This window comes from Onychostruthus taczanowskii, unplaced genomic scaffold, assembly GCF_017590055.1.
Source record: "Onychostruthus taczanowskii isolate IOZ18803 unplaced genomic scaffold, ASM1759005v1 scaffold16, whole genome shotgun sequence".
In the NCBI taxonomy this organism is placed as follows: domain Eukaryota; kingdom Metazoa; phylum Chordata; class Aves; order Passeriformes; family Passeridae; genus Onychostruthus; species Onychostruthus taczanowskii.
This window is the reverse complement of record NW_024498795.1, coordinates 14621361-14637161: the sequence shown is the minus strand read 5'-3', so window position 1 is coordinate 14637161 and position 15801 is coordinate 14621361. Positions and strand designations below refer to the sequence as shown.

At 36.8% G+C, this 15801-nt stretch overlaps 1 protein-coding gene across 1 annotated transcript in view; it reads right to left on the bottom strand.

Moving 5' to 3' along the window:
• The window catches only part of ASXL3 (ASXL transcriptional regulator 3), a 281945-nt gene that overhangs the window by 19699 nt on the left and 246445 nt on the right, over positions 1–15801 (bottom strand). The window lies entirely within an intron of this gene.

The window sequence follows — 15801 nt, the reverse complement described above, 5'->3', positions numbered from 1 at the left end:
AAATGACTGCTACTAAAACAACATTTTCATGCTAGTCGTTACTGTAAATGGGAGTGAACCAATCCAGCATCAATGTGCTCTCTTCAGTCATAAGTGTTACTGATGATAACTCAGTTCACAAGTGATTGATGTGCTTTAATCACAGCCCTGTCTTGAGACTATGTCTAGAGGCATTGTACACAATCAAAAATCAAGATCATTATTGTACTTGTGCATCTGCCTATAATATGGTACAAAACAAATTAATTAAATGCAATGAAGACAGTAACTTTGGTGTTTCTAAATAAACCTAATACTCATGCTAGCTAATAAGCTGTATTGGCTAAAGAGTGGATGACAGCCATTTCTTAAGAAAATAACTGATATAAACTCATCAGTGAAACTGAAAACAGCTCTACTCATAATTTTATAGGCATCAAAAGTAAAATCTGTGGAAGAAGATTAGGATTATTTGTATTTTCTACATCTGTCAACTATGCAACAATAAGACAACATTAAAAGTCTTAATCACAGTATTTTCCACAATAATTTTTAACAGCAATTCAACTACTGAGTTGTCTTTTACCACAAAACTTAGCGCACATCTTCAGGCTTGTGAGGATATTTCTGTTTCCAAAAGAATTTTAATAATTGAAAAAAGTAATTATATGAAACAAATCAGCAGTGGGTATCACCTCTAGCATAATAAATATACACAGTAAAAAAACCCAGAAAATTAAAAAGAGAGGAAACAGCAGTAGAGGTAATGTTGCTAGAACAAGCACTCTCATTATTTTACATCCTTCCAAGTAAGAGATAAATGTATGACAACACTATTTGTAATCCAGCAGTAAAATCCAGCACTTTTCCAGCATATTAACAGATGTTTTAGCTAAGTAATATCCCCTAGTTCTCAGTGCCTGTTTCAAACAAGTGCCAGAAAGACACAGGCATGCCAGAAACATTGAATGATACTTCAATGCAGTTACCTCATGGAGCTCTGTATTTCACTGACAATAGAGGCCCTATTTCAAGAAGTCTTTGTTAATTTACTCATTGCCTAGCTGATATCCTGTCCCAATTATCTCAGAGGAGTAAACCAGAAAGATGTGAAGTAGTAACCAGAGAAATAGCAATTAGCATGGACCCTGAAAAACAGGCATTCCTAAAGGCATTTGATTACAATAAGAAAATATGTGTGTGGTACAGAGTTCCTCAGCAGGATAGGAACTTACAGAGCTGCTGCCTGTGCTTTCCTGCTATATGGCATTGTTTCGCCAACATGTCAGAGAAGTTGGGTTTAAGTGGGTTGGATATGTAACATTTCTGTACATCTCCTGATGTGGGTTATGGAACACATGCATATTAATTACAGGTAGGCTATGACTAATGCTGAAACTAGAGGAAAACTGGAAAGAAACAGTGAAACATGCAGCAGAAGCAGCAAGATAATAAAACCAGTGAGGTGAGAAAGGCGTGCACTTATTGTATAAATCAAACTACTATGACACATTATCTTCTTCCTGCACAAATGAGTTTTGCCAGAAATACTTAAATTGCAGAATTAATACATAAAAGAGGGACTTTTAAATACCAGTCCCTCCTGCACCTGAACAAACAAACCAATATATAGTCAAAATCAGCACTTACACAATTTTCTAGAAAGGTCAGATCACAAAGTCAGCAAAGTCACAAAGAAAAGAATCACAACTTACTAAACAAACAACTCTTTGTTCCTCTAAGAAAGGTGTGGAAGCTACCTTAGTTTCAACATAAAAGGAAATGAAATGTAAACACTCACTTGCTGACATATGTTCTACTCCAATCTTCATTAAATTAAAGACTTTTTCTCTAAGCCTAGCAATGTTTTGAAAAAATAGTCATACAAACATTAAATTCTAATAATATTTAACCACATTTAACTGCAGGCTGTGTCTTAAAGGTATAGACTCCGGAAACTCCATGGCTCAGCTGTTGACAAACAGTGTAGCCATATCACCAGCCAGATGAAAAGATCTCATAGGAAAGTAATGATTTGTGGACAATAACTTTCTGTTAAATGAGCAAAATTATCCAACTTATTCTAAAGTCACACGGTCACACCTCTATTAGATTTCATGCAAAGCTGGAATGTACCACAATAGGTGGAAAGAGATTGCCACTTGTCAGCAGCAATCCACTATCAAATTGCATTAAACATAATTTGAAACTGCAGCCAAGTGTGATTGAGCTATTTCACCAGACTGTATAAATGAAGAGCATTATAAAGACTGCCAAGTTCTATTACCATGTGAATACAAGAAGAACAGTATTAGCTTCATTGTAACCCTGTTGTTGTAAGGACAGGAGAAAATCAAGCCTTGCAGGAAGAGTTACCCCACCTTTTATTTTTGCTGGCCAATATACTTCAGAAAAAAAAAAGCGCCAAGTTTCTGGGTGCAAATCTCCTAACAAAATTTCAAAAAGAAACTGAACCCCAAGCTAAATGCTAGGAAAAGGTTCAAACAAATTCAAATGTGATCTAGTTCACCTGAGAAAAAAAGCATAGGCTGGAACTTCAGAATAGAAAGCAAATGACAGTTAGCAAGGTTATGGGTAAAGGTCATTAGTTCTTGTGGACCAGAAAAAAATGCCAAGTAGTAAGTATCTGTAAAACAAAAAAAGGAAGGGGAAACAAACTCCCAAAAGAATAGCAAAAAGGGAGAATTATATTGATTACCTAAGAAGAAAAATATTATAGGTCAACTAACAATGGAGTAACAGTCCACTTGTAAACTGTATAAAAAACCAGATGCATACTTCATTGATCACTTTAGGTATGAACTGAAGCAGCTTACAAATACTGTGGAACTATGTCCACAAGACTGAAAAGATGATGTTAGAGATGCTAAGGTTAAGAAATGTAAGAATAACAAACTAAACATGAAGCCACTGACTGCATGGTAGTCATTGCCACTGACGATCTGGCAGAGAAGGGCCTTTCCAGAGGCCCGTGTTCACAGGTCTACATAATTCATGGAAGATTTATGCAGCTAGGACAACCAAAATCTAAACACAAGAGCATCTAATGACACAGAAGGTGGAAACATACTAATTACTTAGAGGAGAAGCTTACAAAGATCTATTTTAACATGACATTAAAGAATAAGTTCAGGCTTAAACATTATAGAGGGATGTATGAAAGTAGACATCATTATCCAGACCTGGTACACATATGGACACTAATGTTAAAAATGGAAGAAACAAAGAGTTGAGCAGCCCCAGTGACTTCGCCCAGCTTGCTTAGGAATTTGAGATCAAAGAAAACATTTGCTGTGAATGGAACAGGAAGGATTTATTCAACCAGAAAAAGCTCAAAGAGAAAAGGATGAGGACAAAAACGTTAAAGAAACTCATAATGGCCAAAGAGATAAAGCAAATGAAACAGAAATTTTGAAAATGTTCTAGAAAGAATAAAGCACTATGCAGAAAGCAGATACTGCCACCCAAACTAAGTTAACAAAAAGTTCAATCATTTAGCCATTTTCAGTTCATTTAAAGATTTCTACACAGTGAGAAACAATTTGAACAAGTTGGAACAGACAAAACCCAAGTAATTTTATGTCTAGTTGTTTTGAAAGAGTCCATCAGAAACAACAAAACTAAAAAAGATGTTTTATGTTTTTTTCTCAATACCATAGTCATGTGAAATCAGGCTAACATCTTTTATGCTCTGTTAAACTTTGAAGGACTAAGAGGTCATCCTCTTATAATGTTAGCTAACAGCCTCCACTGAAATATTTTCTTATTTCACTTGGAGAATGTATTTTCACCTGAATCAACAAGTTAAAGTGGAAATTTTGAAGCCATGGAGTGTATTCACTTCTCTAAGCTCTGATGATAGAGACAGCACAATTAACCACCAGCTTTAAATTAGAATTTGGAGAAACATGCCAATAAAGCAGTTCTTAAATACACTGTTAATTTTTATGGTATTTAAAAAATGCTGTCCAACAGAGACAGTGTGTTAATGAGCTGGAACAACAAACACTTCTTGGAAAGTTTATGTTTCACTGTGTTGGGCTTTAAATTTCTGGGTTTTTCTGATTAAGCACAATGCTAGAATTATGTTTCCTAATTAATACTTTCACGCAGAATTCACAATGGCTTTTGAAAGTTCCTCTTTTTATTGAAAGCAAACAAAAAACCATCCAACCCCAAAACATATCTGTTAAAACCCAGCATCAATTTGCATTACAAAGTAAACCTGTTTGACTCAACAAACACTCTTATCAGAACGAACTGAGTAACCTTTCTAGAACAACTACTTCAATTATTTTCCTCCAAGTTCCACTGAAAATTCTCTTCTGAAAATAAGGCAGGGATTATTTTTTTAGCTCAACCTGAAGATGCACATTGGTGTTTAGTAAGTATACAGCAATTGCTGCATAGGTGTATACTGGTAGGTTATCTGATTTTGGCTAGAATCTTGGAAGACAAGGAATTAGCCAATCTATTATTTCTATGTGTCTTTCAAATGACTCAAAATTATCCTAATGTATTAATAAAATGTCTAATGACCCACTGTACACAGTTCTTGTGTAGTATACTGTATTTTACATGGAAGCTTATTTGCGAATATCATGCCAATTGACTAGAGTCATGGAATAGTTTGAGTTGGAAGGGACCTTTTAAAGGTCACCTAGTCCAACCCCTCTGCAATAAGCAGGGACACAGTGAACTATCAGAGGGACACATTCATCATCAGGTGTCTCAGAGCCTCATCCAAATTGACCTTGAAAGTTTCCAGCATGAGGCATCCACCATCCCCATGGGGAACCTGTTTCAGGTTTCTTCATAGAAACCTTTCTTCCTTATATCTAATCTGAATCAGCCCTCCTCCAGTTTAAAACCATTACCTCTCAGTCCCACAGCAACACGTCCTGCAAAGAAGTTTTCCCCTATCTTTTTCACAGGCCCAGCCATCCCAATTCTCTCAGCCTTACAACAAAAATACCAAACAAAACCAAAACCAACCAAAAATACAAATACAAAAGCAATCAAAAAATCAACAAAGGAAGTGAAGATTCATCTAAATGAAGGGTCCAGTATCACTCATTTTTTACACCCTTTCTAAAAATTGCTACTATCTCTATATTTTATCTGCGGGAAGAACAAGCCTATAATTCACATACTTTCCCCCAGGTACGTAAAAGAAATCATCTACAAAAGAAGGAAGATATGAGAAAATACATTTTGATGCTTTTGCATTAAAGATTCTGAAATATTACAAATGAAAAATTTAGGAGCATTTATAATACACAGGAAACGTAACATTGTATTTATGTGTGCGAAGAGACACCACTGCTGTTTTGTAACACGAATTTATAACAAATTTGATTCTCCAGTGCTGGGCAGCAGCATTCCACTGACTGTGATTATTGTACAGTGCAGATGGAGCATCTGAAGATACAGCAACTTTAGTGACTGACATTCTGAAGGCAGACACTTTAGACAGCTTTATGCTCAAGTATTGACTTGACCTACATCGTCTGAAATGAGGGAATGAGGACAACAGAGACTGTGTGATGAACCTCAGGAAGGTGTTGGTAGGTATGATACCTGCAAAACCTACCATTTTCATTGTTCATGATGTCCCTCCACCTTCACCCTAAAAATATATCCAGACATGAGACTGAGTGGATCAGAAGTGACAAGGAGGCTGTAGGAATCATCATGGAACCTAGGGATTTGTTGGTATTTTTATCAGCAATGATAGACATATACTGATAATGAAGTGGTGGTTTAATAGATCCTAAAGGCAGAATGGCTTTGTCATTCTCAACACATGGTGATGACCCAAGAAGGTTTAGAGATATGGCAACAGGTAAGCAGTGATTGCAAACAGCCTTTGTGGAGAAAAGGTACATGCCCTATAGACAGACTTTTTTGTTTCTTCAGAATTTGAATGCTGTATTTACATACACAGCCCAATAGTATGGGCAAATCAAATTCAAATAAATCCTGTTCTGTGATCCACTGCCAAAATACATTTATTTATAAAAGGAGGGGTTAAAGAAGAGGATAATGTGATGGAAGTGGTACATTTATTTCAGTCTTTGATGGTTGAACACTAGTGCAAGAACTGCAAATGGTATGTAGGAGGACTTGGAAGATTTAGCTGACAATTGACATTTTTGACTTCAGTGGTAAAATGATGATCTGATAATTCATGACTGATAGTAATATAAAAGATTAGGCTTGTTTGTGAAAAAAGAAGAAAAGAAAGAAATGACAAAAGAATTGTAAAAATATGATTTAAGTAGGCATACTTCCCTAAATGCAGAATTTGCTGGAAGACTCCCGAAGAACATGGTGCTAGTGAAAAAGGAGTTAAAAAAAAAAAAAAACAACAAAAAACAAAAAACCAAAAAACTGTCACAGTTCTTTAAATAAACAATGCTGACCACATGGAGTGCAAAGCCTCCTGCAAAGGAGTAATGGGGATTGTACAATAAGACCACATTGTCTTAGTTAGGATCTCACTGTTGATCTCACAGCATGTAGGGAATGGAAACAAGGTCAACTTACTAAGGAAGAATACCACAGCAGAACATGGTATAATGGGCCAAAATTAGACACAGTTGGAAAGGGACACATCAAACTCCAGAAGAAATAATTGTGTAAGTACATTAAAAGTAAGAAGAGGATGAAAGAAAAAGTATACTGTGCAACACTGGGGGAATACTAGAGGAATACAGAGACAAAGCTAATGTTAAAACTTCCCCTTTCTTTGCATAAATCTTGACCACAAATCTACTGGGTTGAGGTGCTTAATACAATTAATTCCAGCAACAAAAGGCAAAAGGGTCAGAACTGACCCTTTGAACAGGCAAGGAGCTCAACATATATTACTTAAATGCATTCAAATCATTGTAGTGTAGCCTGTTAAATGTCCAGATACGCATCTATTTCAGAACTGTTAAAAAATGGATTTTGAAGAAATTATGAGTACAAACTTACACACGCTAGTTATACATATATAGCACATATGTGTGTAAAGAAGGGAATAGGAACAGCTAAGGACTTACAGACTTAGCCAGCTTCAGAACTCCATGGCCTATGCACAGACAACCCATTCTTTTTTGTGATACTCTAGGCTGTCCTAAGATACTGATGTGGACACATTCTGAGCAGACACAACCCAGAATCTATGGGACTTTAAACATTTTGAAGAAGTCAAAGTGCTAGCCTCTCAGTTGACCCAAGAAACCTGTGTTTAAATAACTTGCTTCTTCCCTCTGTATTCATGCTTTGGGAAATATGTGCAATGGTTAAAGCACAAGATAGAATCATAGGATCATTTAGGTTGGTAAAGACCTGTAACACCACTGAGTCCAACCATTAACCCAGCACTGCCAAGTCCACCACTAACCTGTGTAAGCTATCACACCATACACTACTCCCTGAAAATTAACCAGGAGTTGAGCAACAGCCAATGTAGATTTGTCAAGAGTAGGTTACATCAGATCAGTCTATTTTCTCTCTGACAGCATAAATGGCCTTGCGATAGAAGAGAAGCAGCACAAGTTGTGTATCTTGATCATAACTATGCAGAGTTGCTTAAGATTTTCTCAAGCAATGCCAGGATATATAAATTGGAATTAGGTCACTAAAGAACTACTCAGAGCTCTACTTAGGGAACTATTGTTTATTTATTATCAACTGGGAGTCTGTGTATTCAGAGGCATGATAAAAAGATGGAAGTAATTTGAAAATACTATCAGTCAGAGAACATGTACAGAGAGCATCAGAATTCTCTTGATGGTTTTGTGAATTACTTTGGAAACAACAGGGATAAGCAGGGCATTGCAATAGTGGCAAATATGAAGTTTGACACTCTTTTATAACACAGAACTAGAGAAATGCAAAATGAGGAAAATAAGTGGCTATGCAATGGTTCTGTAGAAAAGTACTTGTAGTGATGGACTGTTCACAACTGAATATTAGTAAACCATTGCAAAGAAGGTGAGCACAACTAAGTTAGAAACAGGAGTACTGTGCAAATTAGTTTTGCTCTCCTTGGTGTTAGTTATCAGTTGAGCTGGAGCAATACATTCAGTTCTGACTGATGCAACTCAGAACCCATACAAAATGCAAAGGAGACAAATGAGGCTAAGAACAGACTTAAGGCACTAGGTCTACAAAGACTGCATTATTATGGGCTGTTTCTCAAGAAAAAGAAACAGGAACACAGCAATCTCCACACTCTACATGTAGATGCCAAAAAGAACAAAGAGTACCAGTCAGAATTGCAACAAGAGAGATTCAGATCAGACCCCGAGGAAAAAGATTTCTATCAGTCAAAACAATGAAGCACTAGATTTCTTTGGGAGAGGCTGTGAATTCTCCACCACTGAACAGCCAAAAAAAGTTTTAGCCAATATAAAAGAAAAGCAGATGCTGATTTTGCCTTGGTGTAAAGAATATGAGATAAATTTTCCTTTTTTGCCATGTTTTCTACTTCAAGATGGTGTAACAAATTGCCATCTATTACAACATCATTAAAAAGAAAACTAAAAGTGCTTTTGCAGTTATTTAACTTCTGACCAATTGTCAACCTCCAATTTCAAAGTAAGGTGTTTAAGAGTCAGTCCTTGCATTCTGGCTTCCAGGCTTCTAACCTCTTAATGCCCTTCCAGTGGAGTCACTCTATGCAGTCAAATACAACTGACCACAGCTCATGATTCATATCTGAAAGAGCCCCTCATTTGGACAGTGACCTTTGGAAACACTGTGATTTCCTAAGATAATAGCTTAGCTTGCCTGCTGCAATTAGAACCTTAGACTACACTCAGTTTCTGGAACCATCATTCTCAAATACAAACTCATTGTATCTGTTACCAGTAATGCTTCATGATGGCTGGAAGGACCCTTACTTATTCATGAACAACTTTTTTACTAGCAGTTGATAGCTTGAGCCACGTTAAAAGCCAAGGTAGATACTTCCTCCCTTGAGGCTGAGTGTGACAACCCTGTGGAAGAGAGTTCTCATTAAGCCAAAGAGACAGAAATTCTCATTGGGAAATACTGAATGGCTGCAGAGACTAGTATTACAAGGCCATATACTTTGTCCATACTGATATTTTAGTATGAGGTACTAAAAAGTAAAACAGAACTTATTACTATGTGTGCTCCTGTTAGTCTCTGGACTGCTCGTGCTCTGACTGACATATCCTTCAGAAACTAACAAGATCTGCTTGCACTTATAAAAGCATAAATTTTCTACAAGAATGCAAAACAATCATTATCCTGCTCACTACTTTGGCTAATGACCTGGGAACCAATTATGTCAAGGAGTTATCCACAGCTAGAGCTCTCCTTGTTAAATAATACATGGCAATTATAAAACTTAACTTCTATCCATCTGCAAAATACTTTTAAGTGAACTCACATGTATTTCTAGTATGAAAATAATTGAGTAAGTTTCTCCATTTCCTATCCTATAGAATACTGCTGACTGTTCAAGTATGCCATTACCTATCTAAAAGTCATTTTTCCACTTATACAACTACTATTCAAAAGAGATTGTGATAAATGGGACCAAACTAAAAGGATGCTCTAACAGTTGGCAAGTCTATAACAGAGAATGAGTGTGAATACACTTGGGTCAAAAGAAAAAGCAGATGTAGTTGTCACAAAAAATCTGCAAGTTCTGTTAAATGATGGCTGCATTTCTGATGGTAGTGTTTCTGCTACACAGCTCAGTGCTAAGTAAAGATGCTGTATTTTTCAGCATTTAGTCATATCTGAGTGGTACCATATGGTAACAAATATCAGATCAAAGCAGAGGTTGAACTAACCTTGATAATTGCAAGGAACAGATCATGTAGATAAAGCCTGTGGATAAGGACCACATAACAGCCAGTTATTAGGAAAGCTGTCAAATAAAAGTTTTCTATGTCTATTTAGTTTAGCTGGCATAATACTGAAAAAGGAATTTTTAATGTCCATAAATATTTCAGTCTGTTTTATATAACTGTGGCTACTACTCATATATATGCATACAACATCTTCTATTTGTATCAGTTGAACTATGGCAGCAATCAATACTAACTTTTAGTATGCAAAAGACTTAATGGGTTAGTTGTCTATTGTATGAAATACAGCAGTTGATTGTATTAAATTTGATGTTTTTCACTTTTAATTTTGCTCTGGTAAATTGAAAAGCTCATGTCCAGTAATTTTTCTTTAGACATTTTTATGGCTCATGCAAATTTTAGTGCCCTCCTCTGGGTTCTTTCCACAGCTTCTGAACAGAACAGGCCAGGCTTGATATTGAAGATGATGACTTAATAGTATTTGTTCAATGAAAAGGGTATTTTGTTTAGTGCAGTCTCCCTGGTGTTGTTGTTGCTCAAAGGTTGACTGAACAGATGTTTCTGCTGAGCTGTCCATAATCATGGCCATATTTTCTTTTCAAATTTGATCTGAAACTAGAAATGGAATAACCTACATAATTTCCAGTACAAAACAATAAATCCTACAGTAAATCAAAGAATGGTTTAAGTTGGAAGGGACCTTAAAAGATCATCTAGGTCCAACTGCCTGTCATGGCCTGAGACACCTTCCACTAGGCCAGGCTGCACAAAATGCCATCCACAGGCAGTACCTGTACATGTGATAGAAAACCTACCAAGTTAAGACACAAGCCCTTCATTCATCTGCCAGACCTGAGAGAATGACACTGAAAATATTAACATGTTTGTGTTATTGAACTATAATAGCATGCTTCAGATGGAAATAAAAATCAATTCATTTTTAATATGTCCAAAGATGGAGAACTCACAACCTCTCTAGGCAGCCTATGCCCTCACTAAAAAAAGTTTTACTTCGTGCACATATGAAAGCTGCTGCCTTTTGGTTTGTACCTATTGCTTCTGGTAGTGCCATATCCTTTTATACACACTGATAAAACTGCTCTTGGCCCTTCTCTTATCTAGGCAAAGTCCTAGAAGTGGATAAGGTGCTCTAGGTGTGGCCTTATGAGTGCTGAGTTAGATGGGATGGTCTGTTAAACTCACATCACAATGGCATTTATGCCACTGAATGGAATTCATGCCTCTTCTCTGACCCCGACCCCTAAATCTGAACCAGACTGTAATCCACCCTATAGGAGAGGTCTACACACATACTGATCCCCTTGAGGGCAACAACCACGCCCCTTTTCTTCTCTGTCTATCTGTTGTTTCAAGAGAAGCAAAAGAGTTCTGATATACATTAAAAAAAAGGAAAGAGAAACATGCAGAGAAAGGCACGGTGTAATACTGGAGAGAAACAAAAAAGGAGGGGAGTGATTATCTCAGGAGTCGGTAATTTCCAAGTTTAGTACAAAACATTGATGATTTCAGGTCTTGAGGACACAGATGGTAGGAATGTGAATTAAGTAATCCAGCTGAAGATGCAGAATATTAAAAAAAAAATAGACAAGCCTTGCAAAAACCCACAGACACAATAGGACAGCAATTGTTTCTTTGCCTGAAGATAAGGAACACTCAGTGGCTCATCTCAAACAGAAAAATGCACACATTTACACAGTGCCATGGCTGATGAAAAATCTATCCTTTCTTAAACCAGCCACCATGTATTTAAAACCAACAGAGAAGGAGTTTCTGAGTAAGAAGTATATAAACGGGAATATAATGGAAATACTTCTGACAAGATGCAATTACCAGGGCCTTTTTGCTGTTGTGACCACAAAACGCCTACAGTAACACTGAGAGATACACAAATGGTAAGAGATACCTCCAACACTATACATACATAAATACAGCAGACAGAAATACATGGTCTGACTCAAGAGCTCCTGAAAGAACAACAAAGTCAGCCACCACAAATTCAGGTGTGGGGAGGTGGCACGGATAGGTACCAACTCATTCCATGGCTCTCTCAGCAATTCTGATGTACCTCAGCTTGGGTGTTCATGCTCACTCTGCATAAGCTCTCTTCCATAGATATCACTTTTTCACAGTAAATGGTAACATGACCCAGATTATGGCTAATTTTCTTTAGTTCTGGTTATGAAGTTATCAATTCTTTTAAGAAAAGCTCTTTGTCATTTCTACCTGATCACTGACATAACATGAACAGTCTGCCTTCAAATTCAAAATGAAAAGACAGATTTTCAAGACAGATGGTGAAAGTGATTCTGAGTATTACTTTAGTCCTATAAAAAATAACCAGATTAAACTGAGAAGTAAAACATCAAAGAATGAAAAAGAAAATATCTACTACTACAGGAATAATTGCTTCAGACATGAGGAGAAAAGCAAGAAGCATCTTTTAGAGAAAGAAACAAAGACGTTTTCCATCTTCACTAAAATGGGAAATATGCCGAGTAATACTGAAGAATTGCAAACATATGTTTTCAAAATGAAATGTGACTTGTTAATTTAGACCTTGTCTAAATCAAGAAGACAAGTGGGATAGCTATATTCATTCCAATACACTGTAGTGTCAAAAAAGACAATAGAATCCAATCTGTTTGAGCTCAGATGCAAGAAATTAGATGAAGAATTTTAGGCGAGTAATAAATCTGACAAAATGTAAAGATAAGGCATGCTTTAAAATGAAACAAAACCCATACAAAATAAAAAAAAACCAAAACCAACAACTAGAACATGCAGCAAACAGCACCGTCTAACTGCATTCAAATTTTAGAAGTAACAATTAAAACCCCGTTTTTCTAATACATAGCTAAGTAATTAGTGAACCCAAGCATGTCAGAACACACAGAAAAAACCAAGTATTTATAAATGTACTAGAAAAGGCACATAAGCCTGGGGGAAAAATAGGCAGAAAAGCATATATGGATTGTGATCAAGGCAAGCAGGTATGGAAATTGTTTAAGGAAAGATGACTAGAGACTCTGGGAAAGTTAAACATTATTAAATTATCCAAGAATGTGCATATTTTGTGGAGAGTGCAGGAAAAGGGACATGAACAACCAGGGTCTATTCACTTAGCCTTTAATAATAAAATTACAGACATATACCTTTGAGAACAAGAAGCAGAAGGTGAGGGGAAGTTACATGTAAGCATCTAAAATTAGTCAGTCATTTTTGATGACGGTCAAAAATGAAAATCCTGCATCCAATCCCTTTTCTCTAGGCATTAGAAAACACTGCTTTTCTATGCAAAAAATGGCCGCATGTCCTTAACACAAGAGAGAACAAAATGAAATCTGAGATTAAATAATTCAAAGGCCAGTAATGTTCTGAAATAATTAGGAAAAAAGTCTCAACTTTTTTTTTCCCTTTTGTATTTAAGCCAAACAAATATATTGGAAAAGGGTGAGGGGAAAGAAAGGTGAGGGGAGAAGCAGAGGGAGAGGGTGGGAGTAAGGGTGAAGAGGAGGAGAGTGCTGCAGCAGCATGGTTGGATCACTTCTGCTTGCTCTTTCTTTTGCCGCACCTGCGTCCAACATCCTGCTTAAAATCCTCGAATGTCTTCAGATTCAGAATGGAATGTTCTCTTCTTCATCTAATTCCTGTGCAGCACTACAGTGGCAACACTGGAGGCACTGCAGACTGACTCACATCACTTAATTATTAGCACTTTGCAAGGGAGGTGCAGTTGGAACAGCACACGCTGCAGCACTGCAGTGCATCCTTAACAGCTACATAACTTGCAGCATACCAGTCTCTTGTGTCCATATACATTACCACTTATGTCCACACATTAGTTATACTCTCATAACACAGCTCCTAGCACAGTCTTTTAAACAGGCACTTATGTGAGGCACTTACTTTCCCACTGGAAGGGGGGTGCTTTATCAGTTCTCTTCTTAAAGTACTAAGAATTCTTTCAAATATAAATGAAACTTGTATTGCACACAAAATCCCCCTTTTTTAAGCCCTAACAGCTGTGCACTGTACTTCAGAAAACTTGCTTGAAGAAAACAAGAGGGGAACAAAAGCTTCACTAGTCTGCATCAAGAACAACCTTGAGTGAAGGGCCCCTCACACATCAGAAGCACTGATGGGAAAGGATGCTGTAGAGACAGCTGTGGATCTTGCATTTTTTAGCTCTCAGGGGGCACAGCACCATTGCTGTGTCCTACTAGATGTTCCAACTGAGTTTAGCCTTGCTACAGACAAAAGCAAATGCAATAGTTTTGCTAACACCTCTGCAAAACATGTTCTTAAAGGTGAGACATGTTTTAATGTGACAAGAGCTTGTAACTAGGCTTTAGAAATCAAAAAACAACTTCTACAACATGGATGTGGCAGGGTGGAAAACTGATTCACACTTCTGAAATACAGTGACCAAGCCTGCAGAAATATGAAACCATGACACTTAATCAAAAATGTAAAGCTTCCTATTCACATATGTAGACATACTGATACTGAGAACGACCGCTAGGGATTACTGCAAACAAGCAAACAAGAACTCCATTACCACATCAATCAGAGCAGCCAGATTGCAAGGCAATTGCAGTGAGCCTTTCTGGACTGCCTAGGGAAGCTGAAAGAGTAGCTTTCTTGTAGCTAAAGACAACTGGGATTTTGAAGTAAAATCCTTCAGCTTTCAACTCACCTAAAGTGAAACTGATGTTTGTTGTTCATACATGACTGTGAAATACACACAGACACCATCCATACAGATGTGTTAGGTAAAATAAGTATTAACTTGCTGCATAAGGACAGAGAGCCAGCTGGGTGTAGCAATCTGTCTGAAAACCCTTGGCTAGCTCAGTTCAGGAATCAGACCCAGATTTTTATGGAAAAGGCAGCTTAAATCTTTGGAATTTATTAATGTGTCTGGTCTGCAAGATACCTGCATTAAAACTACCTTAATAAAGCTGTACAAATAAGGCACATTACAACAACACCATGCTGTCCACATCATCCAGTAAAACTGAAGAAAAAATGTCAGCTAAAGGGAGAAATGTGTCATAAAATGACCTTCAATTACTGCACACACAGGGGTGCCAATTTAACAGCTTTTTAAATCTGCTTAGGTGCAGATGACATATGTTACATTTAACCTTCAGTTGCAAATGTTCTCTGAACTAAATGCTTTTGTCATAACCCTAAAACTATTTCAATGTAAAATTCAAGCATTTACAGGAACATAACAATAAATATTTGAAAGCTACTGATTGATAGAGAATGGAAAAGGACAAAGCTAAAAGACTGTAGTATAAGCAAAAAAGGCAGCTAAGTAAGATAAGGTAACCATTTAACTACCACTACACAATAATTCCACGGAGAGAAACATAAAATAAAGCTGGAAGTAAATAATACAAGCAGCACTAATTTCTGCAGTTGGTCTTTTTATAAATGAAATTCTGCAAAACAGCAGTGGTACATATAATAAAACATGCAGGGAGATGGTTACATTGCTACAAGAAACAAACTGTGAAAATCAAGCCTCACTTACTCTCTTCTAATAAAAAACTAATATACAGTAAGGTACCTAATAAATACTAAGTGTTCAGAATGTCAGATACCAGACTTCTCTTCTTGCCTTTTACAAATAAAATAATATTTTGTATTATTCATTACCCACTCTCCACCACAGAATTTCAACTGATGTGCTTGGGAGTAGGAGTAACTCGTGCACATCAAAAACAATGGTTACCTTTTGGTATCATTGCTCAAATTGTAGGAACAGATATTAAGCTGATTCATAATGCATGAATAACAGAGGTTTGAATTGGAATTCTGTAGATAACCTTCCCTAAAATCACTTCTTATTATTTTCAAAGGAACAGAGTAAATCACTAGCTGACATCACCCTGTGCCTTTTCTCAATGCAAGGGGAGAAGGAATCTTTACA